At 46.7% G+C, this 18,512-nt stretch overlaps 1 long non-coding RNA gene across 1 annotated transcript; it reads right to left on the reverse strand.

The window, feature by feature from the left end:
* Positions 1-5,043: 5,043 nt before the first annotated feature.
* Positions 5,044-12,071, reverse strand: LOC120392276. Its single transcript, XR_005591643.1, has 3 exons — positions 11,981-12,071; positions 6,228-6,319; positions 5,044-5,316 (listed from the first exon to the last, which is right to left on the reverse strand). It is a non-coding gene; the product is annotated as an uncharacterized LOC120392276 (long non-coding RNA).
* Positions 12,072-18,512: the final 6,441 nt, after the last annotated feature.

Genomic DNA, 18,512 nt, shown 5'->3' on the forward strand with positions numbered 1-18,512 from the left:
GCGGTGTGCCAAATCTTCATTTATTCACTCTAATTTAAGGTTTCGCATGCCAGTAATACCTTCTAAAAATGTTAAAATGTCTCTTTCTATAAGTCTATAATATATAACTAAACTATTGTTGTATGTAAAGTAAATAAGGTTTTTAAAATGTTTAAGAAGCTTCATTTGAAATTAAATAAAATGCAGAGACCCCCGGACTGGTGGCCAGGACCTGGGCAGTGTGAGTGCCACTGAAAATCAGCTCGCGTGCTGCCTTCGGCACTCGTGCCATAGGTTGCCTACCCCTGAACTAGAATATGAAAGAAGTGTATAAATATGCTGAAAATAGTCTCCCCCCAAAATTGGCAGAGTGTCCCCTTCAGACACACACACCTCTTCAAAAGCACCCACCGGCAAAAACAAAAGTCAGTGCCTGTGTGTGGCCCACAATGTGTATGGCCCTGAGGATGTCACATGAGCCTCAGCTGTGTGCTGATTGGGCTGCAAGTGGCCCATGGGCCACAGGTTGAGAATCACTGGATTAGATGGTCATGTTGTCCCTTCTGGCTTTGGGGTCTATGAACCCACCCCTGAGAAGGAGTGCTGGGAGCTTCTGATTAAAGGAGAGAGATGCTGAACTGGGGCTAGGGCTAAATAATTTGGACCCCAAGAGAGGAGCATTCTAATTACTGTTGGACTGAAGTGGTGAGTGATTGAGGAGCCCTGTGAGATGGAGAAAGGAGGCAGAGTTCTGCAGAGCCACTCCTAGTCACAAGAGAGTGCTTGAGTGGTGGCACCCAGTTACACCCTTGTTCAGAGTTAAAGTAGTTGTGCTGTGATGAAACATGCATGTTCCTTGCACTTTATATGAATGTATATAAAGGAGAATCTTGGGAACTACAGACCGGTCAGCCTCACCTCAGTCCCTGGAAAAATCGTGGGGCAGGTCCTCAAGGAATCCATTTAGAAGCACTTGGAGGAGAGGAAGGTGATCAGGAACAGTCAACATGGATTCACCAAGGGCAAGTCTATGATGACGTAACTGGCTCTGTGGATATGGGGAAAGCAGTGGATGTGATATATCTTGACTTTAGCAAAGTTTTTTATATGGTCTCCCACACTATTCTTGCCAGCAAGTTAAAAAAAATATGGATTGGATGAATGGACTATAAGGTGGATAGAAAGCTGGCTAGATCGTTGGGCTCAACTGGTAGTGATCAAAGGCTCGATGTTTAGTTGGCAGCCGGTATCAAGCGGAGTGCCCCAGGGGTCGGTCCTGGGGCTGGTTTTGTTCAACATCTTCATTAATGATCTGGATGATGGGATGAACTGCACCCTCAGCAAGTTTGTGGATGACACTAAGCTGCGGGGAGAGGTGGATATGCTGGAGGGTAAAGATAGGGTCCAGAGTGACCTAGACCAGTGGTTTTCAAACTGCCGGTCGCAACCCAGTACTGGGTCGCAGAATGTAAGGTGCTGGGTTGTGGTGGCTGCTCTGGTCAGCACTGCCAACCGGGCTGTTAAAAGTCCCATCAGCGGTGCTGCCTGGCTAAGGAAGGCTCATTCCTACCTGTTCTGACACCGCACTGTACCCTGGAAGCGGCCAGCAGGAGGTCCGGCTCCTAGGCGGGGGGGCCACGGAGCTCCGCATGCTGCCCCTGCCCCAAGCACTGGCTCTGCACTCCCATTGACTCCCATTGGCCGGTTCCTGGCCAATGGGAGCTGGGGGGGGGCAGTGCCTGCGGGCGAGAGCCAGGCAGAGCTGCTTGCACGCCTCCACCTAGGAGCTGGACCTGCTGGTGGCCACTTCCAGGATGCACCACAGTCCGTGGTGCCAGGACAGGCAGGAAGTTCCCTGTGCAGCAGCCGCCCAGCAGGCTATCAATTGCCGGCAGTTCAGCTGTCCCTCCCACCACTGCCGTATGCTGCTCCTGCCTTCTGTCTTGGAGCTGCTCCCAGGAGCCTCCTGCTTGCTGTGTGTGTGTGGGGGAGAGAAGCGGGGACTAATGTCAGGGCGTCCCCCTCCCCCCTGCTCCTGCCACCCACTTACCCCATCCATAGAGCAAGGAGGAGACGTGACAGGGCTCAGGACGGAGGGAGCTTGCTAGCTGCAGCTGCTGTCTCAACTTCCTGATCTACTTAAAGAGGCAGTATACTTAGAGTGGGGTCAGCGTACTTAAAGGGGAAATTCGTCTCTCTCTCTCTCACACACAGGGTGTGTGTCTCTGTCTGCAATGCTGTCTCCCCTCCATCCATTCATGCTGCCTTGTAGAGTGCGAGGCTATATTAACAACAATGTATTAACCTTTGAGGGCTCAGCCGAGTGTTAGTTCATCATTTAGCAATAAGGCATTCCCTGGGAAATATCCCACCCTCTAATTTCACCACCTCAACCAAGCTTCACAATCATTATTGCTGTGTACAGTATTAAATTGTTTGTTTAAAACTTATACTGTGTGTGTGTGTGTGTGTATATATATAAAAAATATAGTTTTTGTCTGGTGAAAAAAATTTCCCTGGAACCTAACTGCCCCCGCACCCCGAGATAACCCATTCCAGTGCTTCACTACCCTCCTAGTGAAAAAGTTTTTCCTAATATCCAACCTAAACCTTCCCCTCTGCAACTTGAGACCATTACTCCTTGTTCAGTCATCTGGTACCACTGAGAACAGTCTAGATCATAGGCAACCTATGGCACGGGTGCCGAAGGTGGCACACGAGCTGATTTTCAGTGGCACTCATACTGCCTGGGTCTTGGCCACCAGTCCGGGGGGCTCTGCATTTTAATTTAATTTTAAATGAAGTTTCTTAAACATTTTAAAAACCTTTTTTACTTTACATACAACAATAGTTTAGTTATAGATTATAGACTTTTAGAAAGAGACCTTCTAAAAAGGTTAAAATGTATCACCGGCACGCGAAACCTTAAATTAGAGTGAAAACATGAAGACTTGGCACAGCACTTCTGAAAGGTTGCCAACCCGTGGTCTAGATCCATCCTCTTTGGAACCCCCTTTCAGGTAGTCAATGGTGGCAGATGACAGAACAAGTTGCAGTGGGGGAGGTCTAGGTTGGATATTAGGAAAAACTATTTCACTAGGAGGGTGGTGAAGTTCTGGAATGCTTTACCTAGGGAGGTGGTGGAATCTCCATCCTTAGAGGTTTTTAAGGTCCAGCTTGACAAAGCCCTGGCTGTGATGATTTAATTGGTGTTGGTCCTGCTTTGAGCAAGGGGTTGGACTAGATGACCTCCTGAGGTCTCTTCCAACCTTAATCTTCTATGATTCTATGATTTAATATAAGCAGTGCATGATTGATCTATGTTGTCCCCATTATTCATTATTCCTTGATTTAAATGTTTGGGTTCTGGAAATGTGCTCAGTAAGTAAATTGTTGTCACTTAGCTACCTTAACTAGCTTTTGAATGTGACTTGGTTTTGGAATTAATGTTCAATATGAACAACTAGTACAGAATATGTGTTACAAATTCTGTGACTCTGGGTGGATAAAGAAATTATACTGTGATCTGAACTGAAGCAATCTTAGTTTAGTATTTGACTGTGAAGTAGTGGATAAAATGCTTGTGTTTTTTGTAATTCATGTTCTTAGAAAGCCATATCCTGGGCTCTGGCTGTTAAGTCTGTGTGGCTGTTGGTACGCACCCCAAATTGTAAAATACTTGGGGGGAATTCTTGATACATACTTGCTGAATGAGTTACCAAATATTTATTCTTGAGAGGAACTGAGCATCTGCAGGTCCCTGTGTAGGCCTTCTATTGAAAGCAATGACAAAACTCTCCAGGATACCATCAGGATTTTGCAATGAGCTTGCACATGTGAAACCCCCCTGTACCTGCATGGAGCCCAGTGGCTTGCATTAAATTGTGTGTTTCCTTTCTGTAAGGAAAAGCTTGCAGGATCAAGGCCTTAATACAGGGGTGGACAAACGTTTTGGCCTGAGGTCTGCATCAGGTTTCTGAAATTGTATGGAGAGCTGGTTATGAGAGGCTGGGCCTCCCCAAACAGCCAGGAGTGGCCCGGCCCTGCCCTCTATCCGACCCCCCCTGCTTCTCGTCCCATGATGACTCCCCCAGGACTCCTGCCCCATCCAATCCCTCCATTCCCTGACTGCCCACCCAGGACCCCTACCCCATCCAACCACCCTTTCTCCCTGTCCCCTGACCACCCCCAGAGCCACTGCCCTGACTGCCCCCCCGCCACACCATCCACCCCCCCCTCCTTCCTGACTGCCCCCCCAAGACCCCTACCCCCATTCAACCCCCCTATTCCCCACCCTCTGACCACCCCAACCCCTATCCACCTCTCCGCCCCCAACCACACCATCCCCCAAACTCCCCTGCCCTCTATCCACCATGCCCCCTTACCACACTGCCTGGAGCACTGGTGGCCGGCAGCACTACAGCCGCACCACCTGGCTGGAGCCAGCCACGCCACTGGCTGCGCAGCACAGAGCACCGGGTCAGGCCAGGCTCTGCAGCTGCGCTGCCCCAGGAGCTCGCAGTGAGCTGACGCTGCGGTGGAGGGGGAACAGCAGGGGCAGCAGGGCCGGCTCCAGCTTTTTTGCCACCCCAAGCGGCGAAGGGAAAAAAAAAAAAGATAAAGCCCCGATCAGCAGCACTTTGGCAGCAGCTGTACTGCGCCACTTCATTCTTCGGCAGCAATTCGGCGATTGGTCCTTCCCTCTGAGAGGGACCCGCTGCCGAATTGCTGCCGAAGACCCGGACGTGTTGCCCCTTTCCATTGGCCGCCCCAAGCACCTGCTTCCTGCGCTGGTGCCTGGAGCCGGCCCTGCGGGGCAGGAACTCAGGGGCCAGGCAGGAGGGTCCCGTGGGCCTGTTGTTTGCCCACCTCTTCCTTAATGTATATCAAAATGACCATGACCTTTCTAGATATGCCTTTTTAATTTACATTTAGAGACAAAATAACAGGCATAATCCATGCATTACTAAAATCCATAGATACTAAAATATAAGTGCTAGCTACAACAACTGTAATCCATGTCATTAATGCTATCTGTTTTCCTTTAAAATTCCAGTTGTCATTATTAAACATTTTATTTTTGCTTGTAATAAAGTAATTCACTCATTTGACCTTTTTACAAATTTCTATGACAATGTTACAGGTCATTAAATATTCATTTTTAATCAGTCTGAAGCAGAGTTGCTCAGGTCATGAAAGTAACTGAGGAACTATAAATTGGGTGAACAAGTATCATAATTCTGAAACACTGTACTGCACTGGAGCCAAGTGAAAGCATAACTCTTCCCAGAAGCAAGTTCCCCTTCTTGCAAAAGTGGGAGCAGAGCAAGGACCTTTCTGTGGTAAAAAATGAAAACACAATGAAGACCTCTCAGCTTTGTGCTAGCTGTCATGTGAGTTAATTTGCAATGGTGCCGCTAGTTATAACTGTGACAAGTCCAGCCTTGCACAATACATGCATTATGAAATAATTTAAGAATAGATAAAATAGCTATTAAACCCCCTTCATTCTTAATATTTTAAGGGCTAGATCTTGCAAATGGATCCTTCCAGGAGCATCACTGCATCCACAGGGAGCCAGGCTGAATCATTGGAACTTTATGTGGGGGCAGGGTACATGCAGGCAGATCTATTTGCAAGATCTTTCTAGCCCATAATGATTTTAAAGACTTTCATTTGTCAAAAATAATATAATGACAGTAGGAATAATTTACAGTATGAATGACACACTTTACGTTTCTTGTTGACTTGAGACAGAATTATATATGAATAGACTTTTAAAAATAGGTATCAATCAGCATAATGTGATTTGCAATTAAATACATGAAGAAATTGATTATTATAATTGCTGAAAAGGTAGAGAAAAGAATTTTCCTAAGGCATCACTGAAAGCCATAGTTGAAGTAGCTTTAGGCTACGTATAGGTCTAGGAAGAGTATACATAAAATATTCACAATTATACCACAATGAATTTCAGTTTCTAAACATAAAACATGCCTTTCTTTACTTCTTCATGTGAAAGATGTAGTAATAGAATACTGTAAGCGGATACGGTGTCTATAGGTTGCCGTGGCTCTGGACATTTTTTTTTTAAATTAGCACTATAACAGTTGATTGCCAAAAAATTATTTAAACCTTTTCCTATAATTTGTCCATCTATATTCCTTTTGTCAATCAGGATTGAGCATTAAAATGAAATCCATATTTCACCACAGGAGTTCTACCTAAGCAACAGTACCACAGCTTACTGCAGGAAGATGAAGAACCCAATTTGGTATTTAAATGAAGCCAGCTCAATCAAAAGTCTCATGCAAAGAAGCCTTCATTTTGCAAATGTGATCTGGAATGCAGAGAAAATGCATTTATTTGTTTTACATTTCAGCTGTGAAAATACTGCAAAAGACATGCTGTCATTATATTAAAGGTTTGAGGGGGCAGAAACGGAGGATTATATCTTTTCTGCCTTTTGCATTAGCAAAAATTAGTTGTATAGGCTTGGCAGATTTCAATTTTCATTTTTTATAATTTTCATGGATAATATAGATGTTTAAGCATTTCCCCCATTTTTATGGATTTAAATTTTAACTGCCGTGGGAAGTTATGGGGGGGGAGTCAGACAATAGTTATTTAATGACAGTAGATGTTGAGATTCAAAAAGTTTAAAGCTTTATTACCATTAGACCCACGTTGTCAATATCATGTCAAAATATACAAACTAAATTTCCTTAAATCAAACTCTGAGTTCTCAAGCAGCATTTTCCTTTTTTACCCTGTCTGTAAATTTTAAATATTGATGGAAATATTTTTGTTGGTTTGTGTGAACAGCAAAATCAGCATTTACTGATCAAAATCTAATCCTTGCAAGCCTAATTTTGTGTTCTTTTGCAAGAAAATGAGATGATAGCCCTATTAAACATACAATAACCTAACTTTATATACCAACCTATGTCAGAACATTATGTATGTTTTGTAGCATCATTGACTGCCAGGTTTCATTACAGCTCAGGAATAGTATCTAGTGTCTTCTATATTTTTTTAAACTTTCCACAGGGCCAGCATAGGGAAAATAAAATATACAGATTTTATGGTTCCTTCAAAAAATAGGACCAAAGCCTGCTTGCTTTGTAGTAATTCTTGCTTGCAACAGGTCTACTAATATGAGTAAAGAGAATAAGAATCAGTATGGGCCAAATTCTTACTTTCTTGATGGAATGGTAGATAGAAAAAAAGATTTAGAATGTGTAGTACTTCCCAATCAGATAATAATCACTTTATGGCAAATCCAAATTTGGGGCCTAAAACAAGTGACAGTATCCCTTTAAATTGCAGCTCTGCTCTGAAAATTGACTGTGTAACTGTCATTATTCAAACGTAGTTTAGTGTATATTTAAGGTTACCTGGTCACTTTGGTGCCAACTCTCCCCCCCCCCCAAAAAAAACAACAACAACAACAAAAAATCCCCCAAACTGTATTCCTGTTAGGACCTTAGAACCAAACAGCTATGGTAGAGCAAACTGGATTTTATTTTGGCTTATGCATCATGAACAGAATTGTTTACTATGTTCCAATGACAGAGACAATGTTGCCTTGTTACTTGTGTAACTCCACTGAAAATAATTGAGCTGCACTGGTGTACCTAAGAGCAGAATCTTGCCTGCAGAAACTAAGGCCCAGATCATCCTCCTATCCCCCAAGGTCCACAGAGGGGACCCTCCATGCTCCATTCACAGACCTACTGCACAGTAGTAGGTGTCACACTGTCTGAAGTGGCTCACAACTGTGAGTGCCTAACTCAGGAGGGCAGACTGTCAGAAATAGGGCAGAAACCCCAAACTGGTTGTATGTCCTATAATTAGATTTCACCAAGACAGTAACAAATGTGAACTCCTGGATCACTGTTACCAGCATAGGCGCCAACTCCGTGGATGCTCCAGGGCTGGAGCATCCATGGAGAAAAATTGGTGGGTGCAGCCAAACTCCCCGTTCTGCCCCAGCTTACCTCACCTTCATCTCCACCTCCTCCCCCTTCTGGTGCCGCATTCCCGCTTCTCCTCCCAGCACTTGCAGCCGTGAAACAGCTGTTACATGGCATAACAAGCTGTGGGAAGGAGGAGCGGGAATGCAGCATGCTTGGGGAGGCGGTGGGGAAGAGGCGGGGATTTGGGGAAGGGGTCCAATAGGGGCAGGGAGGGGGTGGAGTTGGGGTATGGACTTTGGGGAAGAGGTTGGAATGGGGGCGGCGCAGGAGTGGAGTATGTGTGGGGCAGGGGCAGGGGTGTGGGGGGGTCAAGCACCCACTGGCGCCAGAAGTTGGTGCCTATGGTTACCAGTCTTACCATGGTGACCGGTTTCAGAGTGGTAGCCGTGTTAGTCTGTATCAGCAAAAAGAATGAGGAATACATGTGGCACCTTAGAAACAGATTGACAGAGCCAGAAGAGTACCCAGAAGTCACCTACTACAGGACAGGCCCAACAAAGTAACAGAACGCCACTAGCCTTCACCTTCAGCCCCCAACTAAAACCTCTCCAGTGCATCATCAAGGATCTACAACCTATCCTGAAGGACCATCCCTCACTCTTACAGATCTTGGGAGACAGGCCAATCCTCGCTTACAGACAGACCCCCAACCTGAGCAAATACTCACCAGCAACCACACAACAAAAACACTAACCCAGGAACCTATCCTTGCAACAAAGCCCATTGCCAATTCTGTCCACATATCTATTCAGGGGACACCATCATAGCACCTAATCACATCAGCCATGCTATCAGAGGCTCATTCATCTGCACATCTACCAATGTGATATATGCCATCATGTGCCAGCAATGCCCCTCTGCCATGTGCATTGGCCAAACCGGACAGTCTCTACGCAAAAGAATAAATGGACACAAATCAGATGTCAAGAATTATAACATTCAAAAACCAGTTGGAGAACACTTCAACCTCCCTGATCACTCAATTACAGACCTCAAAGTCACAATTCTTCAACAAAAAAACTTCAAAAACAGACTCCAACGAGAAACTGCAGAATTGGAATTAATTTGCAAACTGGACACCATTAAATTAGGCTTGAATAAAGACTGGGAGTGGGTGGGTCATTACACAAAGTAAAAACTATTTCCCCATGCTAATTTTTTCCCCCTACTGTTCTGACAGATTTTCGTTACCAATCTGCCTGGGCCACAGGATCTTTTCAGGGAGGAGATGACAAAGCACACCAAGGATCTAAGTTTTAAAGCTTTATTAATAAAATAATAAAATACAGCAGAGAGTGCTGGGAACGCTCCCACGTCACTCAGGGGAAGGAAGAAAGCACTAGAGCCCCAAGCCCTGACCCATTTTCATAATCACACATGCACTACCCAAGGCTGGCCAGACCTGGGTGTAACATACTAAGAAGAAGGGGAGGGGTGGACAGGAGTTCTTGCCCTGGGGTCAGGTCATCCGGGGAATCCGCTGTAATCTCTGAATTGCTCCAGCTCTTGGGAGGGTTTTTAAGTCCTGGGTTCCTTTGGGGTGTCATTGTCCAGGGTCCTCTGTGCCTGGTGCTCTTTGTACCAGTCCCAACCAGCTTGCTGTGGCCTTCTCAGCTGTCCAAAACACACCAGCTCCGGATAATTTATTTTCCCTTGTGTTGGCCTTCACCGTCACCACCTCATTCACTCTGTTTTCACTGCTGTCTTTGCAGATCTGCTCCACTTAGTTCTCCTCTTCTCATGACTGGGCAGCTGTAAATCTCTCATCTGTAGATGTCTCATTGAGCCCATCACCTTGGGCCGGGCCAGTGTCTTATTGTCACACGGAGCTAGCTAAAGTGCTGAGATAACCCATTCTCTGCTTTTTTCTTTCTCCCCCCGCACTTTCTTGGCCTCTCGTACTCCTGCAAAGGAATCTTCCATTCTCCACTCACACACCTTTGACCCTCCCCAAAATGCTTTGCGATGCTTGCAACAGCGTTAGCCACATACAATGCTGATCTGCCTTCCCCGGGGACTTCCTGAGGGAGGGGACCGTTCGGGTGTGACACTGTTACTCACACCTTCTTGTCAACTGTTGGAAATGGGTCATCCTGATTATCACTACAAATGTTTTTTTTTTCCTCCTGCTGATAATATCCCACCTTAATTGATTACTCTCATTATAGTTAGTATGGCAACACCCATTTTTTCATGTTCTCTGTGTATATATATCTTCCTATCGTATTTTCCACTGCATGCATCTGATGAAGTGGGTTTTAGCCCATGAAAGCTTATGCTCAAATAAATTTCTTAATCTTACCATGGAGTCCCCTTAGACTCTCCAGTCTGTCTTGCACCCAGACAACTGAATTTTGTGATAAAAGGTCACTTAAACCTAAAATCACACCACATCAGGTTCCTCCCAGTCCCAAGATCAGTCACTTACCCAGATCTATTGGTACTCTGGATCTTACACCAAAGACAACGTTGGCAGCCAATTCTATAGTAAACTAACTATATGTTTATTAGCTAAGAAAAATTAATGAAAGTTATTGAGAGGTTAAATTGGGGTTGCCAACTTTCTAATTGCACAAAACCGAACACCCTTACCCCATCCTCTGCCTTGGCCCTTCTCTGAAGCCCCACATCCTGCTCACTCCACCCCCCTCCCTCTGTCACTTGCTCTCCCCCACCGTCACTCACTTTCAGTGGGCTGGGGCAGGGTTGGGGTGGGGGGTGAGGGCTCTGGCTGGGAGTGCAGGCCCCAGGGTTGGACCAGAAATGAGGGGTTCAGGTGGCAGAAGGGGGCTCTGGACTGTAGCCAGGGGTTGGGGTGTGGGCCCTGGGGTGGGTCCAGGGATGAGGGGTTTGCGTTGCAGGTGAGGTCTCCTGCCTGGAGTGTGGGGCTGTGGGGTTCAGAGCGTGGGAGGGGATTCTGGGCTGGGGAAGGGGCTTGGGATGTGTGTGGTGGGGGGTTCGAGAGCTCTGCCTGGAGGTGTGGACGCCGGGCTGGGGACCGGGATGAGGGGTTTGTGGGGGGGGGGCTCCGGAGTGGGGCAGGGGGTTGGTGCAGGATGGGATGTGGGCTCTGGGAGGGAATTAGGGTGCGGGAAGAGGTTCTGACCTGGGGCAGGGGGTTAGATCACAGGAAAGGGTTCAGGGGTGCGAGCTCCAGGCGGCGCTTACCTCAGGCAGCTCCTGGAAGCGACCGGCATGTCCGGCTCCTAGGTGCAGGGGCCAGGGGACTCTGTGCTCTGCCTGTACCTGCCAATGGGAACTGTGGAGCTGGCACTCGGGGCGGGGGCAGCACATGGAGTCCCCTGTGCCTATGAGCTGGATATGCTGGCCACTTCCAGGAGCCATGTGAAGCCAGGGCAGGAAGGGAGCCTGTCTTAGCCCTGCTACACTGCCGACTGGACTTTTAGCAGCCCAATCAGTGGTCCCTTGTCGACCAGGTCTTAGTTAAAGCAAGTAAAATATATGTATAGGTGAGTCACAGTCTATAATTCCAAATGGTAGCAGAGATGTAGTAATCTACCACAGGGGTTGGCAACCTCTGGCATGCGGCTCATCAGGATAAGCACCCTGGTGGGCCGGGCCAGTATGTTTACCTGCCCCATCGGCAGGTTCAGCCGATCGCGGCTCCCACTGGCTGCGGTTCACTGTCCCAGGCCAATGGGGGATGCAGAAAGCGGCACGGGCGAGGGATGTGCTGGCCGCGGCTTCCCGCCACCCCCATTGTCCTGGGACGGCGAACTGCGGCCAGTGGGAGCCGCGATCGGCTGAACCTGCCTATGCAGCAGGTAAACAAACTGGCCTGGCCCACCAGGGTGCTTACCCTGGTGAGCTGCGTGCCAGAGGTTTCCAACCCCGATCTACCTGTTTCCCAAAAGTCTCTCAGGGTTACCAGAAATAACTCTGGGGGTCTCTGTCTTCTCATTCAGTTATTTTGCCCTGTTAGAGTCCAGAGATGAAGGATCTTTCTTTGAATCCATATTTATGGTATCTCCACACAGAAAGCAAGCTGACAGTGCCTCTACCTGTGTGGGCTTTTCCTTTGACAATGAGTGAGGGATCTGCTTTGAGTTTCTGACCTCGGGTCATCACCACAATAGCCATTTGCTTTGGAATTAGCCTTTTCTGTTAAAGCTCTTAAGTCATAGAATCATAGAACTTAAGGTCAGAAGGGACCATTATGATCATCTAGTCTGACCTCCCGCAAGATGCAGGCCACAAAAGCTGACCCACCCACTCCTGAAATAATTCTCTCCCTTGACTCAGCTGTTGAAGTTCCCAAATCCTGATTTAAAGACTTCAAGTAGCAGATAATCCTCCAGCAAGCGACCCCTGCCCCATGCTGCGGAGGAAGGCGAAAAACCTCCAGGGCCACTGCCAATCTACCCTGGAGGAAAATTCCTTCCCGACCCCAAATATGGTGATCAGCTGAACCCCGAGCATGCGGGCAAGACTCTCCAGCCAGACACTCAGGAAAAAGACTTTCAATATCCCAACATTGACCCTCGGTACTAATTACCAGTGGTGGCACGTTATTGACCTATTGACTAAATCACGTTATCCTATCAAACCATTCTCTCCATAAACTTATCAAGCTTAATCTTAAAGCCAGAGAGGTCCTTCGCCCCCACTGTTTCCCTCGGTAGGCTGTTCCAGAATTTCACTCCCCTGATGGTTAGAAACCTTCGTCTAATTTCAAGCCTAAACTTCCCGACTGCCAATTTATATCCATTTGTTCTTGTGTCCACATTAGTACTGAGCTGAAATAATTCCTCTCCCTCCCTGGTATTTATCCCTCTGATATATTTAAAGAGAGCAATCATATCTCCTCTCAACCTTCTCTTGGTTAATGAAAACAAACCGAGCTCCTCAAGTCTCCTTTCATACGACAGGCTTTCCATTCCTTGGATCATTCTAGTGGCCCTTCTTTGTACCTGTTCCAGTTTGAATTCATCCTTCTTAAACATAGGAGACCAAAACTGCACACAGTACTCCAAATGAGGTCTCACCAATGCCTTGTATAACGGGACTAGTGCCTCCTTATCTCTACTAGAAATACCTCGCCTAATGCATCCCAAGACCGCATTAGCTTTTTTAACGGCCACATCACATTGCCAACTCATAGTCATCCTACGATCAACCAGGACTCCGAGGTCCTTCTCCTCTTCTGTTACTTCCAACTGGTGCGTCCCCAGCTTATAACTAAAATTCCTGTTAGTCATCCCTAAATGCATAACCTTACACTTCTCACTATTGAATTTCATCCTATTACTAATACTAATACTCCAGTCTACAAGGTCATCCAAGTCCTTCATTAGTGTTATACAAGAGTTCTTTGATAGGTTATTTAGTCACAGGGTATACACCATGTAAATGTTTACAGTTGCATTATAACAGGAACAGATAAATGAAAACAATACAAGTAACATTTGACAAGTTTTCATGAAGTTTAAACATCTGAATACACACACATACCTTTAACACTTTGATCTATACCAGAGGTTCTCAAACTTCATTGCACCATGACCCCCTTCTGAGAACAAAAATTACTACATAACCCCAGGAGGGGGGACCAAAGGCTGAGCCCTGCCGCCCTAGGTGGGAGGGCCAAAGCCGCTTCAGCCCCAGGCAGGGAGGCCTGTAACCTGAGCCCTGCTGCCCAGGGCTGAAGCCTGAGCCGCGTCACCCAGGGCTCAGGTTTTGGCTCTGGGCCCCAGCAAGTCTCAAGCCAGCGCTGGCAATTCCATTAAAACGTGGTCACGACCCACTTTGGGGTCCCAACCCACACTGTGAGAACCTCTGAGCTATACTAACACACAAGTGAATCGGCCTAGGGTTCTGACCTGAGCTGGCACCTGGTTTGCCAGTGTCACACTAGAGCTTGGCAGCATTCACAGCACATCCCCTCCAGGACCCTGCAGAGGCCTTTTCACAAGTCTCCCCTGGGGCAGCCACTGTGGACTCGCCACCAGCACATCATGGCCCCGCCTCTTCCTCTCTCTGCTCCACCCCTTCCCCAAGGCTCCCACTGCCTGCTGCTGCTGCCTGGTGAGTCTTCCTCCTCTCCTTCACTCTACACCCTCCCCCCCCAGAGGTCCCCACTGCCTGCTGTGTCCCTCCTCATCCCCCCGTAGTGGTAGGGGGGAGAGGGGGGACATAGCAAGCAGCAGGTGAGGAGGGACATGGCAGGTGAGGGGAGTCTTGCAGCAAGTGGGGGATGAGGTGGTGAGTGGGGGTGAGGTGGTGAGTGGCAGGTAGGGAGTGAGGAGTGACGCAGCAAGCCAGCTGCAGGCAAGGGGGGTGTCTTGCGGTGGGCAGGGGGATCTGGTGTGGGAGTGAGGAGGGATGCAGGGGGTGAGGAGGGACAAGGTGATCAGCGGTGTGAGGGGTGTGTGGTGGTGGTGGGGCCCTGGGGCAGAGCAGGGAGGGTCTGGGGTGGAGTGGGGGTGGAATGTGAGCAGGGCCATGGGCGAGAGGCAGGACAGGGAGCTCACCGCTCCCAGGGGAAGCTTCATCCACTGCGCATGGTTTCAAGCCTTCTATTTAGAAGAGTTTCCGCCCCCCTCCCACACACACACTTTCTTTTTCTCTTTCTCCTGGCCTGGTGGTTAATGGACATTTAGGATGGAGAAATTCTAGCCAAGCTGTCTTAATGTTTTCCCATTAGCCCCAATGGCCCATCATTTGGCTTTTCCTGGGTTGTGGAACACTAAATAGCTGGCGCTAATCTCATCTAGTTGGAGAGGCAGCCCCTCTCCGCCTGACTGGTTCACTTCCCTGCTGTGAGATGGAGCAGACTGCTGCAGCACAAATCATGAGTGCAGCTCTGCACGTACACAAATACATAAACTCAAGCATAGTCTATATACACATTTCATAATGACCATCAAGTTCAGAACATTTCAAGTTTTCATAATAGATCTTACTCAACATATTTTATACACAGTACAACCAGTTGATTTGATGGCTTATTCTTTGGGGGTGCAGACCCCCTGTTCTCCCCTTGGGTTGTCTGGACCCTGTTTGCCACAGAAGGCAAAGCTGTTGAAGTACGATTGGAGTCTTAGCAGGAGGCATAGCAGCAGCAACTCCTGATGGAGACAGAAGTAGTCTTGCCTATATCCACCTCTTTGTCTTCAAAGGACGATCTGTTTCTCCCTTTTTTCCCTCTGCCAGCCCTGCCTTCCCTCTGAGCAAAAAGGACAATACATAGATTTTGCATAAATCTTTCAAAATGTCTCAAACTCTTATACTATGGGAAGCTACACCAGGTTTTTCAGAAAGTTCTGCAGATGAACCTCCTGCAGCCTTTCCTCCTGTTTTTAGTTGTTTTAAAATGGCTTTAAACAGAATCCTCATGTTGTAGTCTAAAAGATGGTATTTACAGATATGGAGATGGGGAGTACAAGCAGTGTACTCCTGCTCAGCTCTGCATGGTACATGCACAATTGAAATATAAAACAGTGGATAAACTTGTGTAAAACTGAATTAATTTTAATGCATTAAGAACAGATTTTATCTGCATTTTTATTCTGCATGAGTTATATGTGTATAGCTGAGAGGTATTATTGCTCAGGATAGTAAATGGGTCTTTGAGGAAGTAAATCAAGAGAGGAACTCACTAATTTTTGTGACTATCATGAAAGGGCTCACTATTATGTAGTGATGCAATATTGCATCATCTTGCGGTGCTAGGACTCTAAAAGAGGAAGTGAATGGGAACAAAAACAAGAAATGTACAGAAAGTTCATATGCCCAAGCAGACCTTCAGAGAGAGAAAAAGCATTTTGTGACATTTTAAAATCTAAGATACAGATAGGAGAGGTCGCAGTAGCCTCTGGAATATTCCCACCAAAAATGCATCTGAGTTTAAACTGGCTATATAAAGATCACAGTGAAAAACTCTTTATTCAGCTTTCTATAACCATGTACACTAATACCCCTTGCTTTTAGCCTACTAGCTAGGTTTTTCTTATTCTTAGTCCTTGTAAGATGAACTGCTCTGTGTGTGTAAGTATGTGGGATGTTGGTATGTGTGTGTATCTGTATGAGTGCATGTGTATATTGGAGTAATACATGGGTTACCTTAGGTAAGAATTTTATTAGGGGATTTGTGATGCATTTTCCTATGCTGATGTTAAATGCTTCTATTTTAAACTACTGTGTTTATTTCTTTAGATTTAGGCAGTGTAAATCCCCACGCCCCCTTAAAAAAATCCTATACAAGAGTTCTAGGCATCCTCGTACCTGACTAATCTTGCAACATAACACCTGTTTGCTTTTTAATGCTACTATTAAAAAAGGAACAAATCATCTCAACTCAATTCAGCCCTTAAGTAAATCAGCCACAGAAAAACCTCTTTCCCAACTCCCATCATCTCTGGGAACATGCCTTTAGTCTTCTTCAAAAACCATGTGAAACAAATAGCTTTTGCAGCACATGCAGAAAACAACTAAACTTGCACTATTCTGGACCAATAGCAGGAGCAAGTTCTAGAATCCCGAGGCTGCTGGGAGCTGTCAGCAGAGCATTCTCTTTCATAATGAAGGGGATCCAGTGTAAGTGCCTCTGACCACAACTGTGGCAGTGTGTTACAGAGAGAGAGGCAGTGCTTCATTGACACAAATAGCTTTGGTGGAGAAAATGCCTATATTTACACTGGGAAGTACAGCTTCTCCTTTTTCTGACTATTGTCCCTACAGCCAGCATTTCAACTAGAAGCAGATATAATAGACCAGAATCTACTTCATGTATGTCCTTTTTATAGAAATGAAAACGTTAAAGCAAAATCCATAATATTCAGGTACCTACAAGACAGAAAACAGCAGCACTCGTACATAAGTTTCAGACAATATAACTTTGCATTATGAATATCTTTGTTAGCTATCACAAATAGCTTTGTCGTGTGGCCATCTATTCCAAGTGAATGGACCTTTGAGGAGACTCTGCAGGGGCTCAGGTTTGCCTGCACTGAACATCTTGCAGGATTAAGGCCTTAGACTATATGCTCTTTGGGCCAGTGAACATGTCATCTCATATGTCAAAGCACCACACACTCTTGTGGTGCTGACCTGGGTATATGGCTGCACACTTCATGGCCTCCAACATGAGTCCCAGATTCCTTCCTGCTACTTCTCACAGAATCCTCTCAAGAATCACTTCCTGACTCCCATTGTGCTACCCAAGGAGTAGAAGGTGTATGGGTGGGTGATGAATCACAACAGTGCCTACAGGAGAAGGAGTACGCATCCTTCAAGCAAGAGGCCATTTCAACACAGTCCTCTGCCACTGTGGAGAAGAGGCCAGTGGAGGGGATATTTCCTTAAGCTGACAAGCTGGTGGTTTGCTTATCACCATCCTTAATCTCTCAAGGAGAGAAGACTCTGGTTCTGGGCCTGCAGTTGAGTCACTCAGCACCATGTATGCTTTGAATATTGAAATATTGAATAGTGGGTACCGACAGGGTACAGTTCTGAGGCAACTAATACAGAAGTGGTAGGCACTAGGGCTCCAAGTACTGTGGCACTTGGTGCCAAGGTTCTGGGTGCTGAGACACTTGTTGCCGCGGGGTGTGTGTGTGTGTGTGTGTGTGTGTGTGTGGAGGGGTCCAAGATAAATGCGGCTTGCAGATCTAGTGGGTACTGGTTGTGCTCTTAGTGGTCAGTACTGGGGCACCAGCAGAGGCCTTTTCAGACTTTTGTCCTTTATAAGTTGCACCCACAATGCATCAGAAGTCTGACTCTTGTGTCTCTACTTGCTAGGTGCGAGATGTGGTGACCTGTGACTTGGCTCATCCCTGGGGAGGGGCTTCTTTCTTCTCGTGTCAGAAGATATCAATCCATGAATAGTGGTGGATAATTGGAGCCTTTGAGTAGATGTGACCCAGGAGCTGGGGTTGTTGGGGTGTTGGCTTACTGGGGCAGCAATGGAGAGAGACTCACCAGAACACTGTGGTTTGGCTGTGACCGTCCACTTGCTGTCTGAGAAGGCTTGCATTGACTTCTCAAGGAGGAACAGCTTCAGGTGGGCTTCTCTAGCTCTGAACATTCTTAGAGGAGTTTCATATAGAACATTGGTTCAGGATATGTCCCTCTCCTATGCAGAGCAGGCACCAGGAATACACATTATTAACAGGTATCAAAGCATCACAAGGGACAAGTCTTCATTCCCAAAGATTTAGGTTCAACATGTTGCTGTCACACCTGTACTGGAAGGGGAGGAGGTTGTGACGGGTTGGATCACAGAAACCCCCTGGGATCTGCCACCCAATGTGCCCAGACTACTGCTCCTGCTTTCCCTGCCAGCTCAGGACTCCAGCACCCTGTCTTGCTGAGCCAGACACACCCGTCTGCTCCAACAAAGACCATGGGTCTGAATTACTTGCCCCAGAGCTGCAGGTTTACCTGAAAGCAGCTAACAGAAGTGTTCCTGTCTTTAACACTCAGATGCCCGACTTCCAATGCAGTCTAAACCCAGATAAATCTGTTTCACCCTGTATAAAGCTTATGCAGGGTAAACTCATAAATTGTTCACCCTTTATAACACTGATAGAGAAA

The sequence above is a fragment of the Mauremys reevesii genome, linkage group 1 (genome assembly GCF_016161935.1).
Source record: "Mauremys reevesii isolate NIE-2019 linkage group 1, ASM1616193v1, whole genome shotgun sequence".
In the NCBI taxonomy this organism is placed as follows: Eukaryota; Metazoa; Chordata; order Testudines; family Geoemydidae; genus Mauremys; species Mauremys reevesii.